The following is a 21,113-nucleotide window of genomic DNA, read 5'->3' as shown; positions in this document are numbered from 1 at the left end:
TTTCTTGAACTCTTGCTGTTTCCCCATTTGTGAAATATATACATAATAGTATCTAACTGACTGGGTTGCCACAAATTTAAATAAAATAAATGGAAATGATCATGTCAAAAGTTAGGCCATAGTGAAATAAAAATAGTATCAATATTAAGATTCTCATAAATGATTCAAATAAGGTTGTTTAGAGAGACGTCTACTCCTGACCAAGATGGAGAAAGAGGTGATAGATTTATCATCCCACCTGAAAAAAACCAAAAGACTACACAAAATATATGAAAACAATGTTTTTCAAGACACTGGTCCTGAGGCAATGGAGCACAGGGATCCCGGAGAGATGGGAAACAAATGAGATGGCCCCGGTGGTTGCCATGGGTTACTGCCTAGCGAGAGCCTCAGGTGGAGCCAGAAGACCCCCTGCAGGAACACAGCTGAGTGTCTGGGGAGATGAAGGCAGCTAGAGTTTACAGGAGAGAGTACTGATGATGTGAGAGCTTCACACACAGAGAGAAACCCAGAGATTGCAGAGTACTTCTTGAGTATTTAGCTGAGTACTAATCAACATGTGTGTGTGTGTGTGTGTGTGTGTGTGTGTGTGTGTGTTTGTGTGTAAAATCCACCCAAGGCTAGCAAAAGAGCCACCTGAAAAAATTAAAAGGAATAGTACTCAGATCTCACACAGGGCCAGCTCCCACAAACTAGAGTGAAAAAATTCATAATTCATAAGGCATTTGGTAGAGTACTCATGAGTTTCTTGCCTTAGTGTTGGAAAATAACTAGCATTAAACTAAACATGGCTGTAGTTTTGCCTAATAAGTTTTAAAAGCAGAACCCGAAAGTATCAAACTGTTTACAGGTGGCTTAACTATAACCCAGAATAAAGCTCAAGAATATTTGTGGGGCTACAAAAATACCCAGTCTGTAGCCACTTATGCCTAGTGTTCCATTATTGGAACACTAAGCATGTGAGAGTTAGTAGGACTCTCACTACTGCAGTAGGATATACTGCAGTATATCCTACTGCAGCGAGCTGAGATTGTGCCACTGCACTCCAGCTTGGAGAACAGGGTAAGACTCTGTCTCAAAGAAACAAACAAACAAACAAATTAGAATTAGTAAGCATAATTGTGCAGCAAAAGCAGAAATGTCTGCTTCTGAAATGTATATACCTCACAAAATGTGTACTTTCACATATATTGAAGTTTCATTTGTTTAGGAATAGCTTCATTTTTAAGCTTACAAAATAGATTAGCTAAACTGATTTATATTTTCACATAAATATTGGAGAGGTTGAAGTTGCCAACATGAATCCATTGTGGAGATTAGACACAATGGAGTTGTATGTTGTACATATTCCTAAGACTTTGTGATTCTAAAATATATCCTGCTTATAGGATGTGTTATAAATATGTTGCTCCTCAAAATATTCATTTCATATTTTATTTTTACTAAAATATTGAAAATAATTGATTTGGCTATTTGGATTAATTAGTTTTGAACTTTTTTTTTGGTGTGTATAAAAGGCTATTTAAGTAATTGAGTGCTTTTTCCCTAATATTTTGAGTGCTAGAATTTTAATCTTCTGTAATTAAAAATAAATCTTCAAACTCAACATAACAGTTATTTTCTCATACACTTCATTGAAAGTGATAAAAATGGATAACATTTAGCCATAAACTGTGCTTATTTCCTATGAAATGTCAAGCTTCCATTTCATTACATTTGGAGAGTTTTTTGAGGAAATAATATGATGATACTGAAAGAAAGGAAATAAAATTCTTAGAAAGCTCTCAAATGAGTATTAATAGATGAAATTTGAATAAGAATGATCAAATGCTGGAATAGATGCTTTTTTTTTTTTTTTGATTGCCCACATTGTCTGAAAACTGTTCAGCAGAACAAAGGGTTTTATGGATGAAAGACTGGTATGAAGAAACATGAATGTCAACTCAGGCTCTGAAAGACAATCTGCTAATGAAATATTCTAAAAGTCATTTTCAAGGTGGTCGAAAGTTCTCACTGATGTGCACCAATGCTTTTGATAAAAAAATTATATATATCAAATAATTATGAAAGTGTTGGCTCTGGGGACAGAGAAAATAAGATTAGCTCACATGCACCCAAATATTATGGGATCATTTGTGTGTCATACTTCCTTTCTATGATTAAAAAGGATCAGACGCCAGATAACATAACTTTGGTAGTAAATTTCTTACTTCTTACTTGTGAAAAATGCCTTTTTCTTCTATCTAGGTTATGCTAACTAACTTTGATCTATGATTTACTACCTTAATGGTTAGCTCTTTATGTGCAGAGAGTAGAAAGGAGATGATTATCATTCAAAATTGAACTTTTTCAAAATATCCTTGAGTGAACTTTCCTGATAAATGCAAGAAGTAATGGCTTTCCCCCCGAAGGGCCACTAATCCACTTTATTAATATACATACCTGCCAATGACACATGCCTATCCTCTATTCTACAGTATGCATTCTTTCTTAAGGTATGTATATGTATGTGTCATATAGATCACACACATACATATATATGACACATATCATTATGTGGGTTTATAATTTGATGGAATTTTATGTTCAGATGTCTCTGGAATCTGGCTACATCAGTTTTCTGTGACTTGGATTTTTAATCATATAAGGATGATGGGGATGCTCTTTCAGCAGTGTCTATGATGGTACGCCATGCAGAGAAGCCTTTAATGAAGGGTAGCAATGGTTCTATGACATGACCAAATTAGTGAAAGCATGATTTATAAGGTACTTAAGCTTCAGAGACTACAAAGTCAAAAATATAGGACCACCTTTCGGAGTGTAGCAGTTAATGGCATGAGCTTCAGAGTCAACAGAAAACAATTTGAATCCTGACTGATGCTGTGTGATTTTGCACAAGTGAGTTTGCCCTCTATGCCTGTTTCCACAACTACAGAAGTGTAATAATGGTTGTGTCTAAGGACTCTTGAGAGGATTAAATGAGATAGTATCCATTCAACACTTGATATAGCACCTACAAGTGCTCAAAAAAAGAAAAGTTTTTTTAAACATTCCATATCACACAGACAGTGGGACGTTAACCTTCTTTCCTTGTCCCAGTCCCAGATGACTGACTAAATTGCCGTGGTCTGATGACAGTGTCAAGCTTTGTATGTCTGGGTCTGGCTTGAGCTTGTTTTACAAAAGGCAACTAACCTCTGGTAGGTAGCTTCTATCTCCATTCTGTTTTATACTTTTTAATAACCTGTATCATTGATACAAACATAAAGAAGAATTTTGCATGAGTTTTAGTACCCTTTGGGACTGACCCGATTCGAGTCTCTCAAACTGTGTCTGCCTGAGTATGTAACATGCTATTGCCAGTTTGTTATGTACTTCCCCCACGCACTATCTTTCCAATTTGAAACTTGTTATTAGCCTAGATTCAAACACAATCATGTATTTTCTGCAAAACTTCAACTTTCTTCTTAAAGCAAAGGGTAATCTCTCTGTGCAAGTTTATATAGTGTTTTTACATATGTATATGATGACAATTTATATCACATTATAATTTACAAGTATCCTTATGTGTCTCATACTACTAGGGAGATCTAAATGTCAGGATTAAATGAGATAGTACCCATTTAACACTTGATACAGCACCTACAAGTGCTCAAAAGAAAAAAAAAAAGGTTTTTTAAACATTCCATATCACACAGACAGTGGGACATTAGCCAGAACTTACTCATTTAAAAAAAATAATCAGGATCAAAATCGTGATGCCTTGTAAAGAAGGAAGTAGTTTCACACGTTATCTTATTTTATGCTTTGCATAAAAGATTAAAAGCATGTTATCACAAATTCCATGTTGCTCATTTCAGTACCTCAAATATGTGCTCAAAAGTGTGGTAACTTTAGGTCAGGGATTAAGAAATTCTGCAGGGAATGGTTCTTTCTACGGGATGTTGTTCAAGTTACATGCTGTAGGTCATATTTGGAAACTAATCTGCTGTGAGGTATCTATAATCAAGGTCTCTTCCTGCATGTTCTCATTTCTTTTTCTTTTTTCTTTTTTGAGACGGAGTCTCGCTCTGTCACCTGGCTGGAATGCAGTGGTGCGATATTGGCTCACTGCAATCTCTGACTCCCGGGTTCAGGTGATTCTCCTGCTTCAGCCTCCCGAGTAGCTGGGATTACAGGCACATGCCACAATGCCCAGCTAACTTTTTGTATTTTTTTTTTTAGTAGAGATGTTGGCCAGGATAGTCTCGATCTCCTGACCTCGTGATCTGCCCACCTCAGCCTCCCAAAGTGCTGGGATTACAGGTGTGAGCCACTGCACCTGGCTACTCTCATTTCTGTAGCTATACTTTTATTGTGCTTACTGAGCACCCATTATGTGGCAGGCACTGTATAAGCATTGAAGCAAATGGGAGAGATAAGAGATAAGATAAGAGATTCCAGTGGGAAGCCTGACAACAAACCGCATGTTCTCACTCATAAGTGGGTGTTGAACATTGAGAACACATGGACACAGGGAGGGGAGCACTACACATTGGGGTCAGTTGGGGGGAAATAGGGGAGGGATGGTGGGGGGTGGGGAGTTGGGGAGAGATAGCAAGGGGAGAGATGCCAGATGTAGGTGATGGGGAGGAAGGCAGCAAATCACACTGCCACGTGTGTACCTATGCAACAATCCTGCATGTTCTTCACATGTACCCCAAAACCTAAAATGCAATAAAATTAAATAAATGGAAAAAAAAAAAAAAAAAAAGTACACACACAAAAAAATAAAAAAAGTGATCATGGCAAGTTGTAAGAATTACGACCGAAGTGTAGTGGGTGCTGTGAATTAGAAATAACTGTGTTGGAGGAGAAATGATGCTTGATGTAGGGTAGTCAGGAAATGCATCTTTACTAAGCAATGTTTTATGGTAGGGCCTTAAGAGCCAGGAAACAGGCATGTGGAAGAACCAGGGGCAGATTGTTCAGAGCATGAACATAGGAAGTAGTCAAACACCAAGATTCTGAGCTTGGAAAGAGCTTGGTTTATCTGAGATTTAATACATGAGTGAATGGGGGTGAGGAAAGTCAGAAGAATTGGAAAAGGTAGGCAGGGGCTATACCAGGCAGGGCCTTAGAAGCCGTACTTTTCCTCAGGTAGGCCAGTTTATTTTTCATGTGATAGAATAAATTAAAATTTTCATCTTTTATTCATTATCCTCAATGCAAAACAAACGAACAAAACCAACAAAGCTACATCTCTTGAAAACTAAAGGGAGAAATATCACATTCTTGGAACTATGCTCTAATATGTCTCTCTCCTCTGCACACGGACTCTGTGAATGCAGCATTGCTAGCTCCTAATTAAATGCTTGCCCTATAGTAGGCGTTCAATAAATATGTACACAGATGATTTGTAATTGCCAGAAGATATTTTATGTTTCTTGTTTTACAAGGCATTCTTAACACTGTGGGATCAGCACATAGGATTAAAATGACGTTTAAGATGAGATTTTGATACTAAGCAGCCATAAAAAACGATGAGTTCGTGTCCTTTGTAGGGACATGGATGAACCTGGAAACCATCATTCTCAGCAAACTGACACAAGAACAGAAAATCAAACACCGCATGTTCCCACTCATATGTGGGTGTTGAACAATGAGAACACATGGACACAAGGAGGGGAGCATCACACATTGGGGTCTGTCGGGGAAATAGGGGAGGGACAGCAGCGAGTGGGGAGTTGGGGAGAGATAGCATGGGGAGAAATGCCAGATATAGGTGATGCGGAGGAAGGCAGCAAATTACACTGCCATGTGTGTACCTATGCAACAATCTTGCACATTCTTCACATGTACCCCCAAACCTAAAATGCAATGAAAAAAGATGAGATTTTTAAGACAATATGCAGTCTTTGAGCGACCACTGAGCAACTATAAATCATAAAGAGAAACTCTTGGGGCTCAAGATTGTTGCTAAATTTTGAAAATTTACAGGCCATCTAAAATTAACATCTTATTATTCTTTGGCTATGAGTTAGTCCTTATCTCAATTATAATATTGGTTAAGATATTTTTCATTTATTCATCCATCTAAGGTACACAGGAAGCATCTATTGCATTCCAGGCATCTATGGTAAATGCTGGGCAAACAATACTCCTTACTTTTTAAGGAGTAAATTTAATATAAAAAAGTAAATGTGATAAAACATCTGTCACACAATTATAGAATCTCTGGAATGTGAAGTGTTGTCATGTATAGTGGTACAGGCAGGATCTCATCCTCTCTGAGCTCAGAGTCTGGAAAGGAACCTATGCAAAGTAACATGCAAATCACGGCATGCTGACATTTATCAGCAACCAGTGTTGGATAATGTCAAATGATAGGCCTGATTGTACATGCAAACAACAGAAAAGTATTAATATATATACAGAGCAGATTCTTGAAAGCGCCCTTGTTTGCAGTGAGTCTCAATATTTCACTAAAGTAATGAGGTGAAACACTGAAGCTTTTAAAAAAATCAACAAATTTTATTCAAAAATTATAAGAAAAAAATTGTGCATATCTCAGACCTCACAAATATATTCCTGGGAAAGCTTTCCAAAGGTATAAGGATACAAGTAAAGATTTTACCGCACAGGTTTTTTAAAAAAATTTTTTTCTCTTTTTTATTAATTCACGTGCCAAGCATGCTCCCTCTTCTGTCTTTTATGTTACTGAATCTGGAAAGCTTGTCACTCAGCTTTCCATATGGCCCATGCCATAACCTCATTCAGATCCTTGTTCAAAGGTCACCTTATCATAGAGATATCTATTACTTCCTGTCACTCTGTCTTCTTTCTCGGCTTTAGTACGACTATTATAGTTTCGTTATAGGACTTAACCACTGATTGCCATATTTAATGGTGTGCAATGCTTTGCTCACCTATCTCTATCACTCAGTCTCCACAGCATAAGCTCCATGAGAAAAGAGAAAACTATTCCCAGTTTGGGAAAATGTAGATATTGCACAGTGAGAAAATATTTCATAAATATTTGTTGAATGAATAAATTACAAAAACAAAATAAAATAAATGCCCAATCAGTAGGTTATTGGCCAAATATATAATAAAATTCAATACTGCCTTTAAAATGGCATTTTTAGGAATAAGTGTATATAGTTTTTAAACATGGCAACATGTTCATAGTAAAAAAAAACCCTAATGTTTAAAAAACAGGCTTTTTACTGTTCAGTATTATTGTTTCTCTGTTGCTCTCTTCGCATGCGTACATGTTTCTGTGTGTGTGTGTGAAAAAGAAATAAAAATGTTAATGGTAAGTATTTTTCATGTAAAAAAATAAAATGATAAAGACATTTTTTAATCCCCAGATAGAGTAAGCAGTTCTGTTGAGGTTTAAGAATTTCGTGGGTTTTGCTAGTTTGTTTCTCCAGATGACTCATATTGACTACATTTCAAAGTACTGTCACATCTAATATATTTATATAGGCAGCCAGTTATTTAATCCTTAATTCGATGATTTGATAGAGATTGTATATGCAAAAATACTTGCAAAATAATTTTTTATACAATATTTTATCATCCTAAACACATACTTTTAAAATTTACCCCTAATATATGTTTTCAAATATATATTTTCAAATATATATATATATATATATATATATATATATATATATATATTTTAGACAGAGTCCCACTCTGTTGACCAGGCTGGAGTGCAGTGGTGCAATCTTGGCTCACTGCAACCTCTGCCTCCCAGGTTCAAGCGATTCTTTTGCCTCATCTTCCCAAGTAGCTGAAATTACAGGCATACCACCATGCCTGGTTAATTTTTTTGTATTTTTAGTAGAGATGGGGTTTTGCCATGTTGGCCAGGCTGGTCTCAAACTCCTGACCTGACCTCAGGTGATCTGCCTGCCTGGGCCTCCCAAAGTGCTGGGATTACAAGTGTGAGCCACTGTGCCCGGCCTCAAATAAATAAAAATTTAATGTAAGTAGCAAACTTTGCCTTCTGATTTCAATGTGGCTTTTGAGTTTTGGTTGCTTACTTTTGTCTTCACTCTACTATATTTGGCATTAGTCTCTTTACTTATGAAAAACAACCTATTTATCCCCTCAGTTCCTGGATAAGCCTGAAATCTTCAAATATATTTACAAGAAAGTTCTGGTCCTACTGCTTTGAAAATCTAAATGGATAATTTTTATGAATATGAGATCTCATCTAAATGATATTCCTTAGGCAGTCTTTCAGTATTTCTCCCAAAAAGGATCAGCTTGTGAATTCTCAAGAAATATTAAAAATGCATTTTAAACTTCTTGAAACTTTTTAAATCTTAAATTAAATGCTTAACTCTCTTTAAATGTGTGACACCATCCATCACAATTTTATATTTAGACACATAATAATGTATAATCTCCGCTTTCTGTCCACTTGTAAAAATGGGAATAGACTTGGAGAAATAAGCAATTTCCCCACAGAAAATTGGAAATTCTGCCAACCAATTCCAGGTGACCTGCCATCAATCAGTGTTAAATTCTCTGGGGCTATTGTTGAAGGGTATTGCTATTAGCGAAGGGCTTCACCTGGTGACTAATGGTATATAACAAATACATTGAAGAACTATGAAAACCCACCGAATCTGTAATTGTCTGGTAACTTTCAGCAGAGACCTTACCTGGTAATTGAGAAATAGAGTGAGATTTTATAACCTTCTTGCAGTTTTCTTATTAAAATCTGTTTTTAGAGAAATAGGTGAAATGATTATGCCATGCAATTAAATTAAATTAGCTGACAAAATATTTCTTTATGACTAAACTGTTTAAAGTAGGCATTTGGAAATACGTGGTATCATTTAGAATATGTGCAAATGTGACAATTTTTCTGATTATAAAGTTAAATAGGAAGTCTAAGTTTATAATAAAATCTCTGTTTGATATTATTAAGTAATTATGATTAATGTCTGAAATGTAATGTTCCATGGTTATAATTCCCTTGTTTGCTTGAGTGAGTACATTAGGAATTCATTAAAAATGCAAGCTCTTCAGATACCTGAAAACCACAAATGTAATGAGGACTTTGGTGGAGGTTAGAAAGCATTTTTCAATAAGAAACCATGACTGGGGTGAACCAACAGCTGGCAGATAAACTGTGATGGATTTCTAGTACTGAAATGAAAGTGTAGACAAATGGGTTTGTTCGTTGTTGTCAAAAATCAGATCCATTCTGATGTAAAGACCTAATTTTAGGGCAAAGCTGCCATTCCTCCAACTTTTACCTATAAAAATTGAGGCAGGTAAGACTTAAAGCTTGCAAAAGTGGCTCATGCTGGTGGGAAAGCCATGGATATACAAAGGCAGCTAAGAATCTGATGTTCTCAAAAAGCAGTTTGTCTTAAAGCAGTGAAAACAGTAAAATCAATCAATTGATTGCCTGATCAATCAATCGAGCAGTCCTGGAACACCTGCCTCACCAGGTGGCTGTGCAGATTAGAGGAAATGAAGTACATAAAAGACCCAGTCTTGTATTTGTTCTATCTGGAAAGTGTCATTTAAAGTGAAGCTCTAGAGTTAGTTGTGTGGTGGTCAATCAATTGGCCTTTGTCCACTTAAGATGAAGTGATACAGTGAAGAGCAGGGTCTCTCCACCCTTATATCTCTTGGGAATATTGTCTTCAACCAAAGGAAGGTTGAAATTGCAAAAGGATTATTGAATACAGAGAAGCAAAGCATGGACTAATGAGAAGAGAGCCTTGAAGGATTTCTTCATGAGCAAGCGTGAGGCTGTACCATGGGAGCCCATCACAAATACAGTGTTGGGGTCATATGGTGATGGTTATGAATGAAAATCAAATATCTGATTCAAGTTGGAGAGGGAATCTGTAAGGACTCAAAAAAAAAAATCTCAAGACATAATATTTTGCCTACTATTATTACCAGCAATGTGTAAAAATAGCTCGTGCATGGGATTTATGTTTTGAAAGCTGTGCATGAGCCCTGAAAACACGGGACTGGATAAAATAATCTATAGGATTTAGGAAAGTGACACTTAACCACTGTTATTCTGTAGGCTGAATATAATTCTGCTTTGTTAGCTGCAAGATATAGTTAGTAGAATCAAGGAGGTCCTAAAACAGGCAGCTAAAATAATCAGTGGAATGATGCATTATTAGGTACACACTGTAAAAATTAGAATTTATTCTAGAGAAATAAGAGTTATCTTAGTCAGCTTGGGCTGCCATAATAAAATACCACAGACTGGGTGGTTTAAACAACAGACATTTAATTCTCACAGTTCTGGAGGCTAGAAAGTCTGAGATCAGGGTGCCAGCATGATCGGGTTATACTGAGGGCTCCCTTCCTGGTTTGCAGGTGGTTTTTCTCTTGCTGTATCCTCACATGGTGGAGAGGAAGAAGTTCTGTGTCTTCTCCTCTTTTTATGAGGCCGCTAATCCCATCATGGGGGCTCCACCCTTGTGACTCCATCTAAACCTAATCACCTCCTAAAAGCCGCTAATACCATCATATTGGGGATAAGAGCGCCAACATATAAATTTTTGGGGGACATAAACATTTCATTTACAAGGGTTATAAAGGCACATCCTTAAAGCCTATGAATCATATGGTGGGTGTACAGAAGAGAATTTCCCGAAGAGTAGGACAAAGATGGCCCTTCCTACTACCGTTTCATAGCTCTCTCGAGCTATGAGGCAATAAAAGGGAGTATTGGTACAAGAAGTGATGAAGATAGAACCTGTTATCACAGACAGTGTGCTATAGTGGAGAGATGATAGAACAAGAAATTAGATTTGCTTTACTGTCTTACCTTGTTGTTTGCCTTTAAACACATCTATTCAACTCTATAAAGTTCAGTTTTCTTATTTGAAAATTGGGAATCATAAAAGTTTTGCGCAACTCAGAGGAAGATTATCAGAACAAAATTGCATAGTGTATGCGAAAATGGTACCAAATGATAGGCAAATGGAAGGGGTTATTGCTGTCTAAATTACTATTAATATTATTAATAATAATCATAACATAACTAATCGTTCTCCATTGCTGCTGTAACAAATTAATATAAACTTATTAGCTTAAAACAACACAAATTTATTATCTTGCAGATCTGGAGCTTTGAAGTCCAAAATGAGTATAATGGGACTAAAATTAAGGTGTTGGCAGGGCCACGCTTCATCTAGAGGCCTTAGCCTTTCAGAGTGCTGTGATTACAGGCATGAACCACCATGCCTGGTGTCTCCTAGACATTTCTGATTAGTTCTGATTTTCTTCATTGCTTAGATTAACTGCCCAAATTATATTATGAGATAATGAAGTAGTCAGATAATGATACCCCCAAAGATGTCTATATTCTAATCTCTGGCACTTGTGAATATAAAAAGACTTTGTAGATGTGATTAAGTTATGAACCTTGAGGTAAGAGGATTAGCCTGGATTATCTAGGTGGGCTCCATATAATCACAGGGTCCTAGAAGGTAATGTGACGAAGCAGAAGTTGGTGTGATACGGGGCCATGAGTCAAGGAATATGGGCAGCCTCTTCTAGGATTCTGATACTCTTCTCTCCCTTTTGTAAGGACCCCTTACAAAAGAGGTCCTAGAAGAGCCCATTGCTGGATCCTCCACAAATTTTCGGATTGCTTGGTCTTCACATGGGCAGCACATGAAACTCTCCAGCATCTGGACCCTATTTTGAGTCCAGAAGACCATGCCTCCATGGGAACTCTGATCTCTTAGTTGTAAACCTGCTCCTCCCATGCCCCCTCTGAGTCCTACAGTCAGGACTAGCCTTCTGAATACAACCCATGACCCAATGTTTCTTTGATTACTGCTCAACCACAAACTAGGTCTCTAGCCAGGTCTGCCTAAAACACACTTTCTCCTTTAGTTATCTGACATATTTTTAATTACTCTTTCAATTTGGTCCCTGTGTGACTTCTTCCAGGGAGCTTTCACAAGGCCCAGTGTGATGTACAACATAATGACCTCCATCCTTACTTCTAAAATGCTTCTCTTGGCATTCTGTGCTTGTTTGTATCCTAATCAATTTAATGGAAGTGTTTATATACTATCTCTTAAATTTGCTCAGCTGTTAGTATTTTATCCCTCTCCACATTATACACAGTGCCTAAGGTTCTAGCACATAATACGCATGCTTAATGAATGTGTAAATGAATGAATGAATGAATGAATGAATGGATGGATGCATGAGAGCTGTTCCAGCCTGAGTTTGTGCTGTTGAAACATAACTGCACAACTTTTTAGAGCCATGCTTCTTACCATAAGATGTGATTTTTCTGACAAAAGAGAAACTCATTGCTGCTTAAATTTAACTCATAATCTTAATTGGGAGAAGTCACAGGTAAACATGTTGGCCATTACAAACTTATCTTAAAAATAAATACTATTTCTATGTCTTCTGGTTTTGTGAGCAATAGTCAAGTGAGATGCTTATTTTGAAAAGAAAAGTGATAACATATTAACAATATCATTAACTATCTTGCATTAGACTCATGTGCATCAAGTACTGTGAGAAGTACACTGGGGCAGAATTTCATTCTTAGAGCCATCTGTTTCTATTTACACAACAAGAGCTAGAATTAGAGAAGTGAAGGAACTTGGCTTTTTTTTTTTTTTTTTAATATTGTAAAGCCAGCACATGCCTTAGTTGAGAATCTAAACTTGGCTACTTCTACTCCAGAAGCTATGCTTTTAACTGCTATATTAAGTTATGCAGGATTGAATAATCTGAAAAACCTAAAACGCTTTGGTCATACTTTTTATTTATGATATTTACTTAAGTTACAATCTCTGTAGCAACAATAGGGGGAAAGAAGACTACAGTACCACACAGCCAACAGGGACAGGATCTTCTCCAAGTGAAGCAAGATTTATGTCACGAAATTGTGAACAAAGCAAAGCCATATTAATTTAAGGAAATGATTACTTCCTGGGGTAGGGGGCTGGGAGAGGGAACTGTATTACACTTCCCATAGTCTAGCTTTTGCCTAATTTCAATGCCATCTCATGCCACTCCCTAGACTCATCACATCAGAACTGTGTTCATATCTTTCTTGATCCTTGAATTAATCAGATATTTCTGTCTCTGGGCTTTTGCACCTACTGCCCCCACCTTCTAGAACTCTCTTTTCATGGATCTTTAAATGTCTGGATTATTGTTATATTTTGTGCTTGGATCATAATAGACACTCAATAAATATTTTTTGAATAAAGGAAAAAATCAGAAGCAGATGAGTTGCTGGCTTATTTAACATCATTTTTATACTGATTTGCTTCCGGGGCTCTTTCCTACCACACTTTGAGATATTGTTGCTGTTAAGCCTGTGCCTTTAAAAGCAATTCCATCCACAGAAGAGGGAGAGGGGAAGTGAACCAATATTAATTATTTGAGCGGCTTTGATGTATCAGGTTTTTACATGTAATTGTCCCTTAAATCCACAAAATATCCCTTTGTAGCAGTTTACAGATGTGAAATTTGCGGCTCAGAGAAGTAAATGGCGCAGTAACAACTGTTAAAATGTAGAACCAGTATTATAACCCAGGTCTATCTGACTCCAGAAACCATCTTCTTTCCATTGTCCCAGTGATCTGTATTAACGAAAGACTCAGAAAATTTACCTGTGAAAGAAAACAGGTAAAGCAATGGAGACTAACATTAGGAACTGTTAAGAAAGATATTTGCATAGGTTGGATTTTGCTGAATTTCTCTGTTTAATTCATCCTCTTCCCTCTCCTGGGTTAACTGGATTAGCTGTACGGCCATCCCGGACAAAATTTATCTTGGTGGAGTGTTAAGGGAGCAAGAGATTGTCTCAGCCAAAGAAAAAACTCAACTTTTTTCTGCTGGTAAAGTTAGAGAAACAGCGATTAGGACATGGAAGTAGGAACATGGTCAAGCAGATACATTACAACCTGTCTCAGCCACCAAGGATCAATGGAGGAAAAAGAAAACAGGAAACTGAGAGTAGGGAACACAGAATGCAAAGCTGTTCTATTAGCAAATGCCATCTGGGCTGGTACATGCAGAGAAATGCCTCTCTACTATGTTAAGCATGTTATCTTTGAATCCTGTAAGTGGTGGAAATGTGGGACAAGCAAAAAGCATGCGTTTTGCAGTCAGACAAACATGCAGTGGATTCCTAGTTAATTAGTTAATTAGTTTCCCAATTATTTGTCAATCAACTAATTAGTTGATGGACGTTGATGTCTTCAAACTAAGCTCTCTTAGTTTCAAGTTATTCAGCAAGAAATGAAGAGTAACTCTAAAGTGATGTGAATGAACATCAGTAATACTGCAAAACACGCTACACGGAAAAGGTGCTTCATGAAATGAGCTATTGTTATAGTTAATACTGTTAATAATCACAATAATAATCTATTATAAGGATAAAGATATTAGAAATATGATACATTATTTTGTAGATAATTATTAAATAGAATTAATTATAATTTGTTGTTGATGAAGTGGTAAAGTACATAAAGAAAAAAACGCTCTACTTAAATTTATACCACTTAAGTACTTTATCTTAAAATGAGATATTATTTCTTTAATAGATACTTATATGCAGTTATGGATTGTGCCGTCTTCCTTCATTTGTTTGAATAATTACCTCATGACTGAAGCTTATAGAAATCTGATTAAAAATCACCAATAGTACTGTTTCTTTCCTGCTCTTCATGTTATTTAATAAGGTGTAAAAAACAATTATATCTCTTAATAAAAAGCTATTTAAGCAACTGAGTAGTCAGTAGTATCATTACCTTTTTTTTCTTGCCTGGATTTTCAAGATAATCGATGACCATTTCGTAACACTGAATAACTGAGCTCTCTTTGGGAAGCTGAAAAGGAAAAATAGGAAAAAAAAAAAAAAGGAAAAGTTACTTTTAAGAAGTCATGAATACAGGTTCTGCATACTAATCTTTATCTCTGCCGCAGGGTTCTGCCACCCTCCCGTATTCTGGTTCCCACCCTCAGGGCTCTCAGGGGAGCAGAAGTTTGGAATCAAACAAGCATCTATGCTAATAATACTTAAAAGACATTTAAGGAAATCATTTATCAGAATCAGGATGTTTCTAAAGTGGTGTTTGTCAGCTGAGACATTTAGATTTGTTCTAGAGACAAAGAAGAATGAGGTTAAATTAATCAAGTAATAACCAAACTTTTGCTTTGGTAAGGAAATTAAACACTCAAACTGCAAATCAGATGAAGAGTCCATGCAGACCTGGATCTATATGGCACTGGAAAAGTATTTCAGAGAGGAATAACAATGTGTAGCTTCACAGAATATTGAATCCTACTGGAGACTTTCCTCTTTTTTGGTAAGAGCAAGGCAGTGAGTTTTTCTCATGACAAATTTGGCTCAATTTAAAAGACATGCTTATTCTGAGATTATGTCATATCATATCTCTATCTATATAATCTATTATCCATCTATCATCCATCTGTCTATCTCAAAATGTGGAGGCAAGTCTAGATCATTCTCATTTCACTTTGCAACTTAACTGGTCTTTGAAATTCTCATTCTGGATAGCAGTGATGTATAGTGAAGACTTCAAGGATTACCTTGCAGCTCTGACTGTTAATTAGATAACCTTCTTAGTCTCTTTTGACAGATACAAATACAATTCTAAATGCCCCCCTTCACAAATGACTTGAATGGATCATCTCCTGGTCAAGGGGACTCTGAGAGAAACCATGGAAGCTGAGTTCTCAGCCATAATGGAGTTAGAGGTCGGAGTTGCCTGGTTATACCCTCTCCCTCATTACACCACCACTAGGCTTTCTTCTCTAAAGACTAAACAGAAACCAGCCCTTTCAAAGCACTCCACTGCTGATTTCAACCGACTGCCTGATTGCTGCCTTTCCCTTTTGCGGCTTCGGTGTAACCACCGACCAGCTTTCCTTCCCGATAAGACACTGAGTGGTTATTGCCAGTCTGCAAAGGATGCATATTGAGAGTTTTGGTGTCCTCTGCTTCACCTTTTGACATGTGCATGTGTGTGTTTCGCCTTCACAAATATTCATGCTCCTCCTACAGCTTATGAGATATGTATATTTGGCCACCTCGTTCAGCATAAATTCTTGTCTTATTCTTCCTAACCTAAAAGTGTCTGTTTTCAGCATCTGTCTGGAGGCTACACTTCCCAACCTGTTGGAATGGCTACCCTGCAGGCTGCAACTCTTCATGAGAAATAAAGCTCTCCTTTCCAAATTCATGAAGCTCGTCATTCTTCAGTCAACACTTTCTATAACAGAAACTCAGTTTCCATTCAGAGATTTATTTCAGTGATGAAGATGATCTGGTCCAGTGCTAAACAAAGTGTGGTCTGAGGATCTGAAGCATCAAAATCACTTGAAGGTTTGTTAAAAATGCAAAATTTCAAGATCTATCGCAGACCTGAGTTAGAAATAGGTATCTTAACAAGCTACCTGGGTGATTTGATGCATTCTAAAGATTGCGAATTACTAATATCTCCCACAGATATGATGCTCTTGATTTGTAGCCATAGGATTATTAAATTGCAAATTTTACTCTTGTTAGAGAGATTGGCTGTCCTGCTGAGATAGCTGTACTCTTTCACTTCCTAACCAAAATAGGTGAGGAATAAATGATATTTTGTGAGTCAGGATCCTGTACACATTGGTGCCTTCTGGTTTGGAGGCTCTAAGAGATGAAACATTTTCACTTGGTTGAGAAGGCCTTTATGGTTTTGCCCCAAAGACTCAGTAGTTCTTCTTGATGAGAAGAAAGAACTTCAGGTGGGCCAAGTGTGCTGGCTTATGCGTATAATCCTAGTACTTTGGGAGACCAAGGTGGGATGATTGCTTGAGTCCAGGAGTTCAAGACCAACCTAGGCAACATAGAGAGATCCTTTCTCTACAAAACAAAATAATAATAATAATAATGAAAATTATCTGGGTGTGGTGGCATGTCGCTGTGGTTCCAAATAGTCAGGAGGCTGAGGTGGGAGAATTGCTTGAGCCTGGGAGGTGGAGGCTGCAGTGAGCCATAATTGCACCACTGCACTCCAGCTTGGGTGGCATAGCAAGACCCTATCTCAAAAATAAAATAAAATAAATAATAAAAATAAAAAATAAAAGATTTGTGAAGGAAAGGAAATAATATGGGTAAACTAGGTAATAATGCAGGTTGTGGAATTATTTTCCATATTTCTATTACACAAGGTCAATATCAGCTTCCCTTATTCACCTTCTTGGGACTTTATAAATGGTGATAATTATATGTTTTGTAATATTAAATGAAATAATTCATGTAGAAAACTTATCCCTAGTTTTGGCACATAGTAAGCACTAAATACATGTTGTTTGTTCTTTGAGATTAATGGAAGCTTTCCTGTGAAGGGGATGGAGGCCAGAAGAGGAAAAATGTTGTGTGATTTTTACCCTTTTGAATAAAAGAACAAAAAATGCATAGGGACATACATTTACCCTATGACCCAGCAATTCCACCTTCTAGTTATTTACCAAAGAGAAACACAGCATATGTTCCCAAAGGGCAAGGCTGTTCATAAGATCTTTAACAGACATTTTTCAAAAGAAGACATTTATGCAGCCAAGAAACATATGAAAAAAAGCTCACCATCATTGGTCATTAGAGATATGCAAATCAAAACCACATTGAGATACCGCCTCACACCAGTTAGAATGGTGATCATTAAAAAATTAGGAGACAGTAGATGCTGGAGAAGATGTGGAGAGATAACAACAATTTTACACGGTTGGTGGGAGTGTAAATTAGTTCAACCATTGTGGAAGACAGTGTGGCGATTCCTCAAGGATCTAGAAATAGAAATAGAAATACCATTTGAACCAGCAATCCCATTACTGGGCATATACCCAAAGGATTATAAATCATTCTATTATAAAGACACATGCACACATATGTTTATTGTGGCACTGTTCACAATAGCAAAGACTTGGAACCAACCCAAATGCCCATCAATGATAGAATGGATAGAGAAAATGTGGCACATATATACATGGAATGCTGTGGAGCCATAAAAATGGATGAGTTCATGTCCTTTACAAGGACATTGATGAAGCTGGAAACCATTATTCTCAGCAAACTGACAGAAGAACAGAAAACCAAACACTGCATGTTCTCACTCATAAGTGGGTGTTGAACAATGAGAACACACAGACACAGGGAGGGGAACATCCCACACTGGTGCCTGGGGTGGGGGGTTATGGGAGGAATAGCAGGGGGTTGGGGGATTGGGGAGGGATAGCATCAGGAGAAATACCTAATATAGATGATGGGGTGATGGATGCAGCAAACCACCACCATGACATGTGTATACCTATGTAACAAACCTGAATGAACTGTACAGGTACCCCAGAACTTAAAGTATAATTTAAAAAACAAAAAAAAAACCTCTAAAACAAACAACCCAAATGTCCATTAACAGGTGAATGGACATACAAATTGTGATTTTTCATACAATAGAATACTAGTCAGCCACAGAAAGGAATGAACTCCTGATATCCACAACAGGGATAACTCTTAAAACATTATGTTGAACAAAAAAAGCTAGACATGAAAGTGTGCATATTGTATATTCCATGTATATAAAGTTCCAGAACAGGCAAAGCTAAGCTAATGTGATGAAAATCAGAGCAGTGGTTGCCTTGGGGGGAGGGGGGACTATAGAGGGACGACTGGGAACTTTCTGGAGTGGAGGGAAATATTCCATATATTGGTTGGGGTGGTAGTTACAAAGGTATGTATGTTGTCTAGATGCATCGAGAGGTGCACTTAGAATATGAGCACTGAATTCAATGTAAATTTAAACTCAATAGAAAACAACCCCCAGGAAAATGCACCGGGCCTCCTAATTCCCATCTCAGAAATTAATGTGAGATCACAGTCTACAAGAATTTTGTAAGATTTCACAATTTTTAGGAATTTCCCATTGTGTCCTCCCATGTGTAATTCTCCATGATGAATATCAATTCAAACCGCAAATGAGAAATAGATCAACAATTCATCACTGGGAGCAAAAAGAAGCTGGAGAAGCTGGGCCATCTCCAAACTATCTTTAGGAGGAAATTTGAGTCTTAGGCATCATTTACTATCTTCCAGCTCCCAAGGGGAAATTTTGTTATGTTTTATTTTCAAATTCCTTTAGAAATATTTGATTAAAATTAAGAGAGGGTTGCTTTGGATCTATTCCTGTTACGATCCAGTAACTATTGCCATTACCCTTACTTTACTGAGCACCTTCATCCAACAAACAGTCAGCAAGCACTAACTGAATGCCTACTACTTGCTCAGTAGAGTCTTAAAAGGGGTAAAAAAATTGGTGTTAATATGACATTTTATAGCTGGGCAGTCCATGTGGTTAAATAATCTTTCATAACTGAAAATTGCAACACAGAGAAGGCAATTGACTTAATCAAGGTCACTTTTCATGCCTGGGCCTAAATCTCCTGAATGCCAATCAAAGAATCTTCTCATGGAATTACACTGGTGTAGTCCTTGCTTTTAGAGGATTTATAATCTATTTGCAACATGCCTGTGTGCATAAGCCAGAAATTAATTAGAACACAAACAAGAAGACAGGAGAATAGGGAAAAGAGATTGAATGTTTGAACATCTACTATGTGCCAGACAATTTTCTCTGTTTTAATTCTCTTTACTACCTAAGAAATGAATGCTGCTATTCCCACAATATAGTTGGTAAATTTGAGTCTCACAGGGTTTCTATGGCTTACTCAAGTTTCCATCAATGGAAAGTGACAGAACCCAGGAATATCAGGCTTAAATTCTTTACATGATATGAAGCTGAATCATTATAAAGCAATCATTTAATGAAGTGATGCCAGCGAGAAAACACTCAATGGCCCAAAAAAGTCAGTTACATTTCCTTGTTTTCAGTAAGGGAAACAGGGTTTCAAAGCCTTTTTGTGATTTCCAGTGTAGAACAGGAATTTGCATTGTCCAGAGAAGAGAAAGGGAAACTGGGAAGACAGGAAGTGAGAGGGGAGCCTTCACTATTATTGACACAGAACTTTTAATCAAGCATTTCATACTTTTATTTGCCACTTGGCAAAAGGCTTTTCATTTCAATTTGCCTCCTAAGTGTTCTATGTCAGACAATTACTCTACCAAAAAGTTTTCAGTCTAAGAAATTAAATGGGTGATTCTTAAAGCAACATTCTCTTGAAAGCATAATTGCAGTTAAATAATAACAAACCTGACTCACAAATCAGGTTTTTTTTTTCTTTTCTTAGCATCAGGGCTTCTTCATTACGGTTAGTGTGTGTTCCTAGTACTCAGGAAAGAAAACCAGAACCGCATACCTGTGATCAAGAAAGAACAATTGCATTGTGATCCAGAAATGAGAAGACGCTACCTAAACATACTATATTAGATTTGCAGAAGATTAAACCCCCCTTTATGCTGGGTTATTTGCTTAGTTGTCTAGCTGGTGGTTAAATTACTTGAAGTTCAGTGGAACCAAAGGATGGAGATTGGACCCTGGAAGTGCTTAGCAGGAACCTCTGGGGCAATAGATGGAGTAATTAGCATTAATTGTCTTGGGTTATCTTGTGGTTGGTCAGATCCACCAACCTTAACAACCACAAGACAGTAACGCCTCTGGTCATGCCAAGAATCTGTGCATGGTGCTGTTTATGAAACCTCCTTAAGTGAGTCATTGTATAATATTGTGGTAGGCAGAATTCTAAACACGGCTCCAAGATTCCTATTCTCTGGTTCTTCAATCAAACAAGAATCTAGGTACTACTGTGAAGGGATTTTGCAGATGGTATTAAGATTTTGTAATCCTGGGGCCAGGCACGGTGGCTCACGCCTGTAATCCCAGCACTATGTGAGGCCAAGGCGGGTGGGTCACGAGGTCAAGAGATCGAGACCATCCTGGCCAACATAGTGAAACCCCATCTCTACTAAAAATGCAAAAAATTAGCTGGGTGTGGTGGTGCACGCCTGTAGTACCAGCTACTCAGGAGGCTGAGGCAGGAGAATTGCTTGAACCTCGGAGGTGGAGTTTGCAGTGAGCCGAGATTACGCCACTGCACTCCAGCCTAGTGCCTGGAGACAAAGTAAGACTCTG

This window comes from Cebus imitator, unplaced genomic scaffold (genome assembly GCF_001604975.1).
Source record: "Cebus imitator isolate Cc_AM_T3 unplaced genomic scaffold, Cebus_imitator-1.0 Scaffold151, whole genome shotgun sequence".
Taxonomy (NCBI): domain Eukaryota; kingdom Metazoa; phylum Chordata; class Mammalia; order Primates; family Cebidae; genus Cebus; species Cebus imitator.
Note: the sequence above shows the minus strand (reverse complement) of the source record.